Raw genomic sequence first — 9,801 nt, 5'->3', positions numbered from 1 at the left:
TCTGACCTTTTGTGGCTCCACTGCACCTGTCTCCTGGCCTGCTATGACCCAACCATAAGAAACATGGGGGTTCTATAAGGGGAGTGCAGTGGGGGTGGGGAGCAACTCTGCTGAACTGGTCCCCTCCCAGGGTCTGGCCTGACAGTGGACATAGAGGAAAGAACTAATGACCGTTGGTTTGACACCTGAATGTTGTCATTGGCACCTTCTTGGGCTGAGCTTTTGCTATGCCCCGGTTTTGTATGTTTGATGTTCATTGTACCAGCGAAAACGGGTGAGATCTAGTGGTAAAGCAGATGACCTCCCCCCAGCTGTGCTGGGATCTCTATACAGCCATCCTCTGCTGGCTCCTCTCTACCCAGAACTACCCAGCTGAGGCCAGCACTCCCAAAGAAGAGAGGCAATCATAAAATAATTCTGTTAAGACCTACACCCAAGGAGTATAGGTCTTACTATATAATAATGGTCATTATGCTATATAGCAACAGGTCATTACTATATAGTGTTGATTGATACTGATTATCAACTTAACAGGATCTAAAATCATGGATGAGAGAGACACTTCTGGGCATATCTGAGGGATTACCTAGATTAAGTTCACTGATATGGAAAGACTCACCACGAATGTGGGCAGCACCACTCTCTGGGCTGGGGGCTGACTGTGGATGAGATATGACCTACACTCCTCAAGTTCCTGCGGCCGTGGTGTCTTCACCATCATGTACTGTATCCACACAAACTGTGGGCCTAAATACACTCTCTCATCTTCAAGTTGTTTTTAATGTCACAGCCATGAGAGAAAAATAAGCTTCCACGTCAGTGTGTGAGGCAGGTGGGAGCCGTGACTGTCACCCACAGCCAGACCCATCATACCACCTGAGCTCCTGGGCTACATCGTTGTTACCACATCATTGTGGCACGAAATTCTATGAAGATAGACGTGCTTATCTTCTACCAAGCACCCAGAAGGCTGTGACCCAAGGCTTGAGCAGCGCCAAGCTTGAAGCAGGTGTTAGAGATTCATAGGGACTGATTCCGGGAGCCTTGAGGGACTGGAGAGAGATGCTGGTATAGATCGTGGGTACCGGATGCAGCAGAGCCATGCTCGTGCTGGCACGGACAGTGGAAGAAAACACAGAGTATGTCAGGCTTCAGTTCACAAGAGGGAAGCCAGTGTGGGAGGTAGGGGGCGGGGCTTGGGGGGGTCACTGGGCAGGGCTCCAGGCAGCCTGGGACCCAAGGGGCTGGGCTGATGCAAAGGAGACCGCCCAAGCTGGAAGGCGCCAGTCTCCAGGGTGACACTGGTCTCAAAGAGAGAGGACAGAATGGGCTTTTGTGCGCAGTAGATGAGGTTGCCGAGAGGTTGTCCCAGGAGAGAGACAGTAGAGGAAGGAATGAAAGGGGCCGTGAAACATGGCGGAGATGCCCACTTTGTAAGCTTGCTAGGCAACAAATAGCTTCGATTTTAGGCGGCCTAGACAAGGAGACTGTGCGCTCTGAATAGGAACCTGACTGAAGGTGGGGTGGGCTGGGGGGTCGGAACCTGAGGAGACATGCCCAGTTCAGTGTGGAGAAGGCCTTGCTGCATCCGTCTAATGGAGCATGGTGAAAGTTTGCTGGCAAGCCAAGCAGTACGGTTCCCACAGCAGAGGCGTGTCCCTTCTTCTCAAGGGCCATGAGGACAGCAATGTCAAACGGAAGAATGAACAGACAGATGTGGGGTGTGGTCTTCAGGGCCTCAGTTATACCATCCATCGCAATAGCATCCCTAGGCTGGGTATTCTATTCCCATGTGAGTGCAGACCTGCATGAACAAGTGTCAGAGGCTCAGCCCTCTGCCTAGACCTGGCCACATGCATGTGACCACGCTTCAGGGTTGGGTCCAGAGGAGGACGATGACATTCTGATGGCTTGAAAGCATGAGTGGGGGGTTCCTGTGAAGGGAAAACACTGCAACCCGGGGTGTCTGTGCATGTTAGCCCTAACATAAGGCCTGCTATCTGAAAGGGGGGACAGAAAGGTGTGTGGAAATCTAAGGGGGCTGTGAAAATCTCCATGATGTCTCACAGTCAAGCTCAGATTAGGCCGATGATGTGTGCGAAGTCAGCCTCTGTGGAATGGGGGTCTCGAGTCTCCTATGTCTAGGGTATTACAGGGGCTGAGCACTTCCCTGCAAAGAGCAGGCCCTGTCCCAGAAGGGGGCCTGGGCAGGAGATGGGAAGCAAACTCATGCAAGATTCTCCCCACCATCTCTGCTTCTGTGATCACACCCCCCAAACATGACGTGACCCCAATCACCCTATTTGAACATTCCCCAGGCACAAATGGCCAGCAAGGCGGATGTTGGGCCCCTGTGTCTGGGAGCCAGGCCAAGGCTGCTCTTAGCAACAGGGTATTCAAGGGCAAATTGTGCTCACAATTCAGGGTGTGTGTGTGGCTGTTTGCCATGGAGACTGTGTGCCTATATGAGGAGCCTTTACAAAAGGACATTGAGGGTGTGTGTGTGTGTGTGTGTGTGTGTGTGTGTGTGTGTGTGACATTTGCCTGTGCATAATTCACCTCTCCTCACACACAAGATAGCAGTGCTTATATAGAACAAAGCGCTGAATGGAGCCAGATCACAAATCAGCTGCCACTGGCATCAGGAAAGCAAGAGAAAAGCTGGGAGTTGCTGCAAAGTGTGCATTTGTGTCCCTGAGAACCAGTGTTTTCCCACAGAGAACTAGCCATTTTCAAAGGAGGAAATGATGGAGCAGACACGTGCGTGCGCATCTTCAAGAATCTCTTCTTGTTCTGCAATGAAGAAATGATCCAGGTGGGTGTGCTGTGGCTGCCGAGGATATCTTGGCCTCTTGCAGGTCTTGTGTGTGCAGATCCATGTATGGCTGTCCCAACATGCTGGCTGCAGGATCTACAAAGACAGGACATGCAAACACTGAGCAGCCCAGTGACCATCTGATAGATAGTTTCCCAGGGCCCAGATAAGTATTGCCCGCTGTAAGCTAGGTACAGATTGGGGGCATAATCCAGTTGGCAGTCCATTATATAGATGAGGAAAGGAGACTCAGCAGTCCCTCTCTCTTCAGCCTATGAATGGCAGTGTCAGGGCTTGACATGTACAAAGAAAGGATCCAGCTGGGTCTTTGCAGGTGAAACTTAACCAGAGGGGCCTTGTTATGCTTGTGAAGGCTCAACTGAGACTGAAGAGCTAGAGAAAAACCTCCAAAGTTCCTCAGCCCCACCTCCCAGCCTTTAAAAGTCAACCTTGTAGAACTCAAGAGAACAGAAAGACCCAGCCAGTGTTTGTGTTCAACCCTAAGTCCTCGTGGCCTTGGAGAAAGCCCAGCCTGGCAGTGGGCTTCTCTGCTGTGGCCAATGCCTCAGACCCTGCCCCCCACCCCCACCCCAGAGGCTGGAGAACAAATGTGAGCGAGTCACTGAAAAGCTGGACCTCTGGGCTTGATTGTCCTAAGGCCCCAGCTTGGCCATTCTTCCCAAGAATTGTACCCTAATGCTTGGCACCAAGGAATACTGTTTGATCTAAGTCCAGACAGCCAGAAGAAGACAGAGCCAAGACTCAAAGTGCAGCTAGCACGCCCCCCAGTGGCCGTACTTGGTGTTCGAGGTGGAGAAAAGGAAAACCTAGCCCATCACTGAGAGCCACCAGGCAGAGACATCAACAGTGAACTCAGGACAGAACTAAGGAGAATCATGCATGGCTCAATCCACAGATATCATCCAGAAGGGAGGTGACAGCAACTGGTCCCTACTCTAGCAGGAGACGGTTTCAGCCCTCACACAGGCAGACTGCACAGCCAGCGCAGCCCATGGCAGCCTAAGTGGGAACATCCTCTTGGTCTTTGACAACAGAGCTCAACTACTATCTGAATAAGAAAGCCTATACCATCAATCTACCAAAGGCCTGCTCCAAGCTGGCTGCCAACCAATTCCTACTAAGATGTTACCAGCTGATCCAATACAATAGTTCTGACCCTGTGGGGAGCTAAAGTCCATGGGTTTCAGGACACAAAGGTTCCAGGTCACCTCACTCCAACAGCCTCCCTTCCCTTTTCTGACCCATCCTAACTCATCGCATCTCATCCTGTCTCATCCTGTCCCATCCCACCCCATCGTGTCCCCCTTCTACCCTCCTTCTCTTTCCTCCCCAACATATCCCTAGTTATAATCCTAGATACTGAATTCCCCTCCATACTTTCCCAAACTCAGTGAGCAATGCAGGTTTTCTGTTGAGATTGTATCTGTGAGGGGACCAGTGACATCATCAACTGTGTTAACTAGCCAGGTTCACACTTGCAGATTCTTTACAATATCTGTCTTTGTCTCTATTTCCATCTTTATCTCTGCCTCTATATCTCTCTTTCTCTCTGTCTCTCTGTCTCTTTCTTTCTCTGTCTCTCTCTGTCTCCTCTCTGTCTCCCTCTCTCTGTCTCCCTCTCTGTCTCTGTCTCTCTCTCTCCTTCTCTGTCTCTTCAGTGGTGAAGCCACCCATTAGTCATCTACACTCCTGTGGGTAACCCCAATTAAATTCCCTGGTTTGCCAAGCTACACTACAGTGGAATTGTTTCTGTCCAGGTCCCTGTGCTGGTCAGTCTCTTGTTAACTTTGTCATAGGCTGAGAAGAGGAAATCTCAATCAGGAAAATGTCCCCCTTCCCCATCAGATCGGGAAGCCACTAAGCAGTATTCCTCTGTGTCTGCTTCAGGTCCTGCCTTCCCGATCTGACGTCCCTCCATGATGGACTGTAAGCTGTGCACTGAATTAAAGCCCTTCCTCCCCATGTTGCTTTTGGTTATGGCATTTCTCATGGCAACAGAAACCGAAATAGAACATAGTGCCCTATCTGGGGAAGTAGACATTTGTTCATGGCTGAGATTAAGTTCACAGAGCTGCTGGCTTGGGATCAGACTCAGCTCTGCTATATATCACCTAACAGTGGTCCAGAACTGGTCTCCTCACTTAGGGTCAGCCTGGGCCCCTTCTCAGTATAGAGCTTCCTCCTCCTCTGGGAGACATCATCCTTTTTTGAGCTATGTGCTCTCTTCTATGGATGCACACTGAGTTATCAAGCAAAGGAGGAAAACAAGACACTTGGCTACCCTGTCTCACTTTGATGAGGTTTCATTGCAACCATAACTGGCCCCTCAGGACAGCAACCTGCAATAGCAGGATCTTGGCCCTTGGTACAACTATGAGGTTAGAGCAGCCTTGGCTATGGGGCTCATTCCAAGCAGCTCTGCCCTGATTCGCTGCGTGATTGAAGTCAGCCATGCTGGAGGGCTGTGGTGGGCATAGCCCCATGGTAGGTGTCAGGAAGTACCGACGTTGTACAGCCCTGTGCTTGTCAGCTCTCACTCTCATGCTAACCTGTTCTGGCCTGTAATCCACGGTAGTGCAAGAAACATGTGTGTCGCTGTAGGGTTTGGGACTTGTGAAGCTCAGGGTTGGTAAAGCCACAGTGTCCCTGGTATCTAGAGATGCCATGCTATAGACAGAGCAGCCTGAGGAGTCCCTTAGAGACTCCTACTTATATATCCTGGGATTGCAACTCATACCACAGAAAATAATTTCAGGTCAGCCCGGTGGCATAGGTCTGCCATTGCAGCTACTATTGAGGATGGGATTAGATGATCAAATGTTGAAGACCTGTCTGGGAAACCTAGCAGCTAATGAAATTGACATAGTTTTGTAAATTTTTTTTTGGTAATTAAATAACTCATTGTACAAAGACACAAATGAATCTACGTCTCTGACAAAGGATACTCCTGAACCTGAGTGCAAAGACAGAGATGCACCATGTGAGTCTTGGGTATCAGTGCAACAGGGAGCCCCACACTCCTCCCCAGGGCCTCTGCTCCTCTATTGGTTACTTTTCCTGTTGCTGTGATAAAATGCCTGGATGAAAGCAGCTTAAGGGAGAAAAGGCTGACACTGGCTCGGAGGTCCACGGGTTCAGTCCATCATTGTAGGGGTGGAAGGCCTGGAGCAGGAAGCCAACTGGTCGGTCACATTGCATCCTCTCAGGAAGCAGAGTGAACAGAAAATGGACTGGAACCAGAGAACCAGATGGCCTGCTCCTAAAGACCCAGTTCCTCCAGTGAAGTGTCATACCTGCCCCTGGAGGCTCCACAACCTTTTCATATAACATCCCCAGATGGAGAACCACATGAGCCTGGGGGGACATTTCACATGCAAACCAATCTGACCAACAGCTCACCCTTTCCTGGCTCTCATTCTCCCCTTCCTTTTCTAGGCCCGAGCATAGCCTACTAGTCCCCACAGAAGCAGGGTGTTTGTATTGTAGCTATTTAGAGGAACAAAAGTAAAAGAACATAAAAGGGGAATAACTAGATTGACTTACATGATATGGTCTGCGTAGTTCAATAATGTGTCTCTCCCAGGAGAAGCCAAGAACCCAGCAGTTGCTTAAACCAGAAGGCAGACTATCTCTGATCCCAATATGGCATTGAAGGCCTACAAGATTCTTGGGAAACCACTGGTCTTCCAAATTGGAAACCCAGAGGATCTGGTGTTAATTTCTGTCAGCATGATAAAAAAATAGAGTCATCTGTGAAGAGGGGCCATCAACTGAGGAACTGCCTCCATCTGCTTGGCCTATAGGGATACTGGTGAGGCATTTTCTTGACTGCTAAATAATGGAAGCAAGCTTATATACCTCTGCAGTTGTCAAAGCTAGCAGAGCAGGTGCAGAGAGCAAACCAGGAAGCAGCTTCCCTCCATGATCTCTGCTTCACTTCCTGCCTCCGACTCCATCAACGACAGACCATAACCTATAAGCCGGATGAACCCTGTGGTGATTTGAACATGCTTGACCCAGGGAGTGGCACTATTACTCCTAATAGTGGCCTTGTTAGAGTAGGTGTGGCTTTGTTGGAGGAAGTGTGTCACCGTGGAAGCTAGTCTTCTCCTAGCATTCTTCAGATGAAAATGTAGAACTCCCAGCTCTGCCTGGCTGCTGCCATGCTCCTGCCTTGATGATAATGGACTGAACCTCTGAACCTGTAAGCCAACCCCAGTGAAATGCTGTCCTTTATGTGAGTCATGGTGTCTCTTCACAACAGTGAAACCCTAACTAAGACAGAAGTCGATACCAGGGACTGGGGGATTGCTGTGATAGACCTGAGCATGCTTTGGTTTGAAGTTTTGGAATGGAATGTATATCCTGTGATGTTGGAGGTAGGTGATCTGCTTTTTGATTATGATTTTATAGTGGATTATAATTAAGTGATTCAATGAATCTCAGAAGAGACTTTGAACTTTTAACACTGTTGAGACTATTATAGACTATGGGGACTTTTAAAGTTGGACTAAATGTATTTTGCATGACCCTATGGCTAGGTATGAACCCCATAGGCTCATATGTTTGAATAAACCTATGGGGGCTAGGGAGTGGCATGATTTCAATATGTTTGACCCAGGAAGTTGCACTATTAGGAGATGTGTCCTTGTTGGAGTAGGTCTGGCCCTGTTGGAGGAAGTATTTCACTGTGGGGGTGGACTTTGAGATCCTCCTCTTAGCTGCCTGGAAGACATTCCTCTCCTGTTTGCCTTTGGAACAAGATGAAGAACTCTCAGCTCCTCCTGCACCATGCCTGCCTGGATGCTGCCATGTTTCCTGCCATGATGATAATGGACTGAACCTCAGAACCAGTATGCCAGCCTCAATTAAATGACATCCTTTATAAGAGTTACCTTTGTCACGGTAGATACAAAGCAATGGAAACCCTAACTAAGATAAACCCTTTCCTCCCTGTGTTGGCTTTGATCAGTGTTTTAATGACAGCAGCAAAAAGCAAACTAGAACAGCTAGGCTCTTAGCAAAGGAATCCTGCTGCATCAGGAGTAGCATCAACAGGATAGATCAACTTGCCAACAAGAAGGAAAGCAAGCAGGCAAAGCAAGCGCTTCCTTCTTCCACGTCCTTTCATCTGGCCTGCCACTGGAAGATGCCACCATCAATTAGGGCAAGCCTTCCAAGGACAAGAAAATCTCTCAGCTGTGTGCTCAGCCACTCACCTTGATTCCAGATCCAATCAAGTGGACGTTTAACCATCACAGTGTGTGCAGACTGAAAGTTGCTAATTAGATGTGATCACATTCCGGTAGGTTTCACTTAGGTCTAATTTTACCCATGATAGTTCCTGATGGTTGTGTGTGTGTGTGTGTGTGTGTATGGTGTACATGGTACATGGTGTGTGTATATGCGCATGTGTGGTGTGTATATGTGTGGGTATGCTATATATAATATGCGGGTGTCTTAGTCAGGGTTTGTATTCCTGCACAAAACATCATGGCCTAGAAGCAAGTTGGGGAGGAAAGGGTTTATTCAGCTTACACTTCCACATTGTTGTTCATCACCAAAGGGAGTCAGGACAGGAACTCACTTGGGGCAGGAACCTGGAGGCAGGAGCTAATGCAGAGGCCAAGGAGGGATGCTACTTACTGGCTTGCTTCCCCTGGCTTGCTCAGCCTGCTTTCTGGTAGAGCCCAGGACTACCAGCCCAGGGATGGCACCACTCACAATAGGCTGGGCCCTCCCCTCTTGATCACTAAAATGCCTTACAGCTGGATCTTATGGAGGCATTTTCTGAAGGGAAGCTCCTTTCTCTGTGTAATGTAATATAGGTATGGTCTGTGTGATATAAAGGAATGCTCGTGTGTGTGTATGTGTGTGTGTGATGTTGTGTTCTCTATAGAGTAAGCCTGAGGGCTGGAGGGGAGAGGGAAAGAATACATGTTTACACCATCTAAGGAAACCCCACTGTGTGTCCTCAGGTTTGGCTGTGGCAGCTCACAGGCACCCTCTTACCACTCACCCTTGCTTGGTTTGGTGAGTCCGCCTCCACCAGTGGAGATGGCAAAGCCTCCCTGGGCTGAGAGCCAGGGCAGGTGGAGGTGGGTGTGTCTGGATGTGGCTGAGCCCTGGCTGTCATGCCTGTAACTCCTTCCCTTCCATCCTGCCTAGACCTGTTCTTGGCAGAGGAGAGAACATGGGACTCTACTCACCTTCAAGATTCAAACATGGCTCCCAGAAGCTCTTTGGCCTACCATGAAACACCAAGAGGAGGTTTGGACAAAAGGGCTATCATCCCAAATATGCACTCCCAACCCCTAAGACCTGCTAGAGACCTTTATCCATGGGTACTTGAAAGACAGGAGGTCCCTTTAACACGAAAGGAGAATGGAATGCTCTGTTTCTTATATGTCCCTTTACTGTGTGTCCTCAAGCAGTCACCTAAACTCTCTTAATCCCTAAAACCAGGTGAAAGAGCCTCCCATGGTTAAAAGTTGTGAGGATTAAATGAGGAAAATGGGCATCTGGCAAGGTGTCTGCTGCAAGTAGCTTCCTCTCTATGACAGTTCATATTGATTGACAGTTTGAGTGGATAGAGAATTACACAGGAAAGAAACCTCCAAACTCAAACCTCAGGGCGTTCTTAGACTGTGGGCTACAGTTGTACAAGCTGGGCTCCTAGACTGAATAAAAAGGAGGGCATGAGCTGAGCACCTGAAGTTACCTTCTTCCTGACTGAGGATGTAATGTGACCTGCTGCTTCACACTCCTGATGCAGTATGACCACTGCCTCACACTCCTGCTGCAGTGATGCAGTGTGATCCACTGCCTCACACTTCTAATGCAGTGATGCAGTGTGACTGCTGCCTCACGCTCCTGCTGTTGTGATGCAGTGTGATCCACTGCCTCACACTCCTGCTGTTGTGATGCAGTGTGATCCACTGCCTCACACTCCTGCTGTTGTGATG

At 49.1% G+C, this 9,801-nt stretch overlaps 1 pseudogene; it reads left to right on the top strand.

Moving 5' to 3' along the window:
* Positions 1–1,602: 1,602 nt before the first annotated feature.
* LOC110287933 overlaps positions 1,603–9,801 on the top strand; it is a 22,481-nt pseudogene continuing 14,282 nt past the window's right edge.

Source organism: Mus caroli, chromosome 1, assembly GCF_900094665.2.
Source record: "Mus caroli chromosome 1, CAROLI_EIJ_v1.1, whole genome shotgun sequence".
NCBI lineage: Eukaryota > Metazoa > Chordata > Mammalia > Rodentia > Muridae > Mus > Mus caroli.
This window is presented reverse-complemented; position numbering and strand designations above follow the sequence as displayed.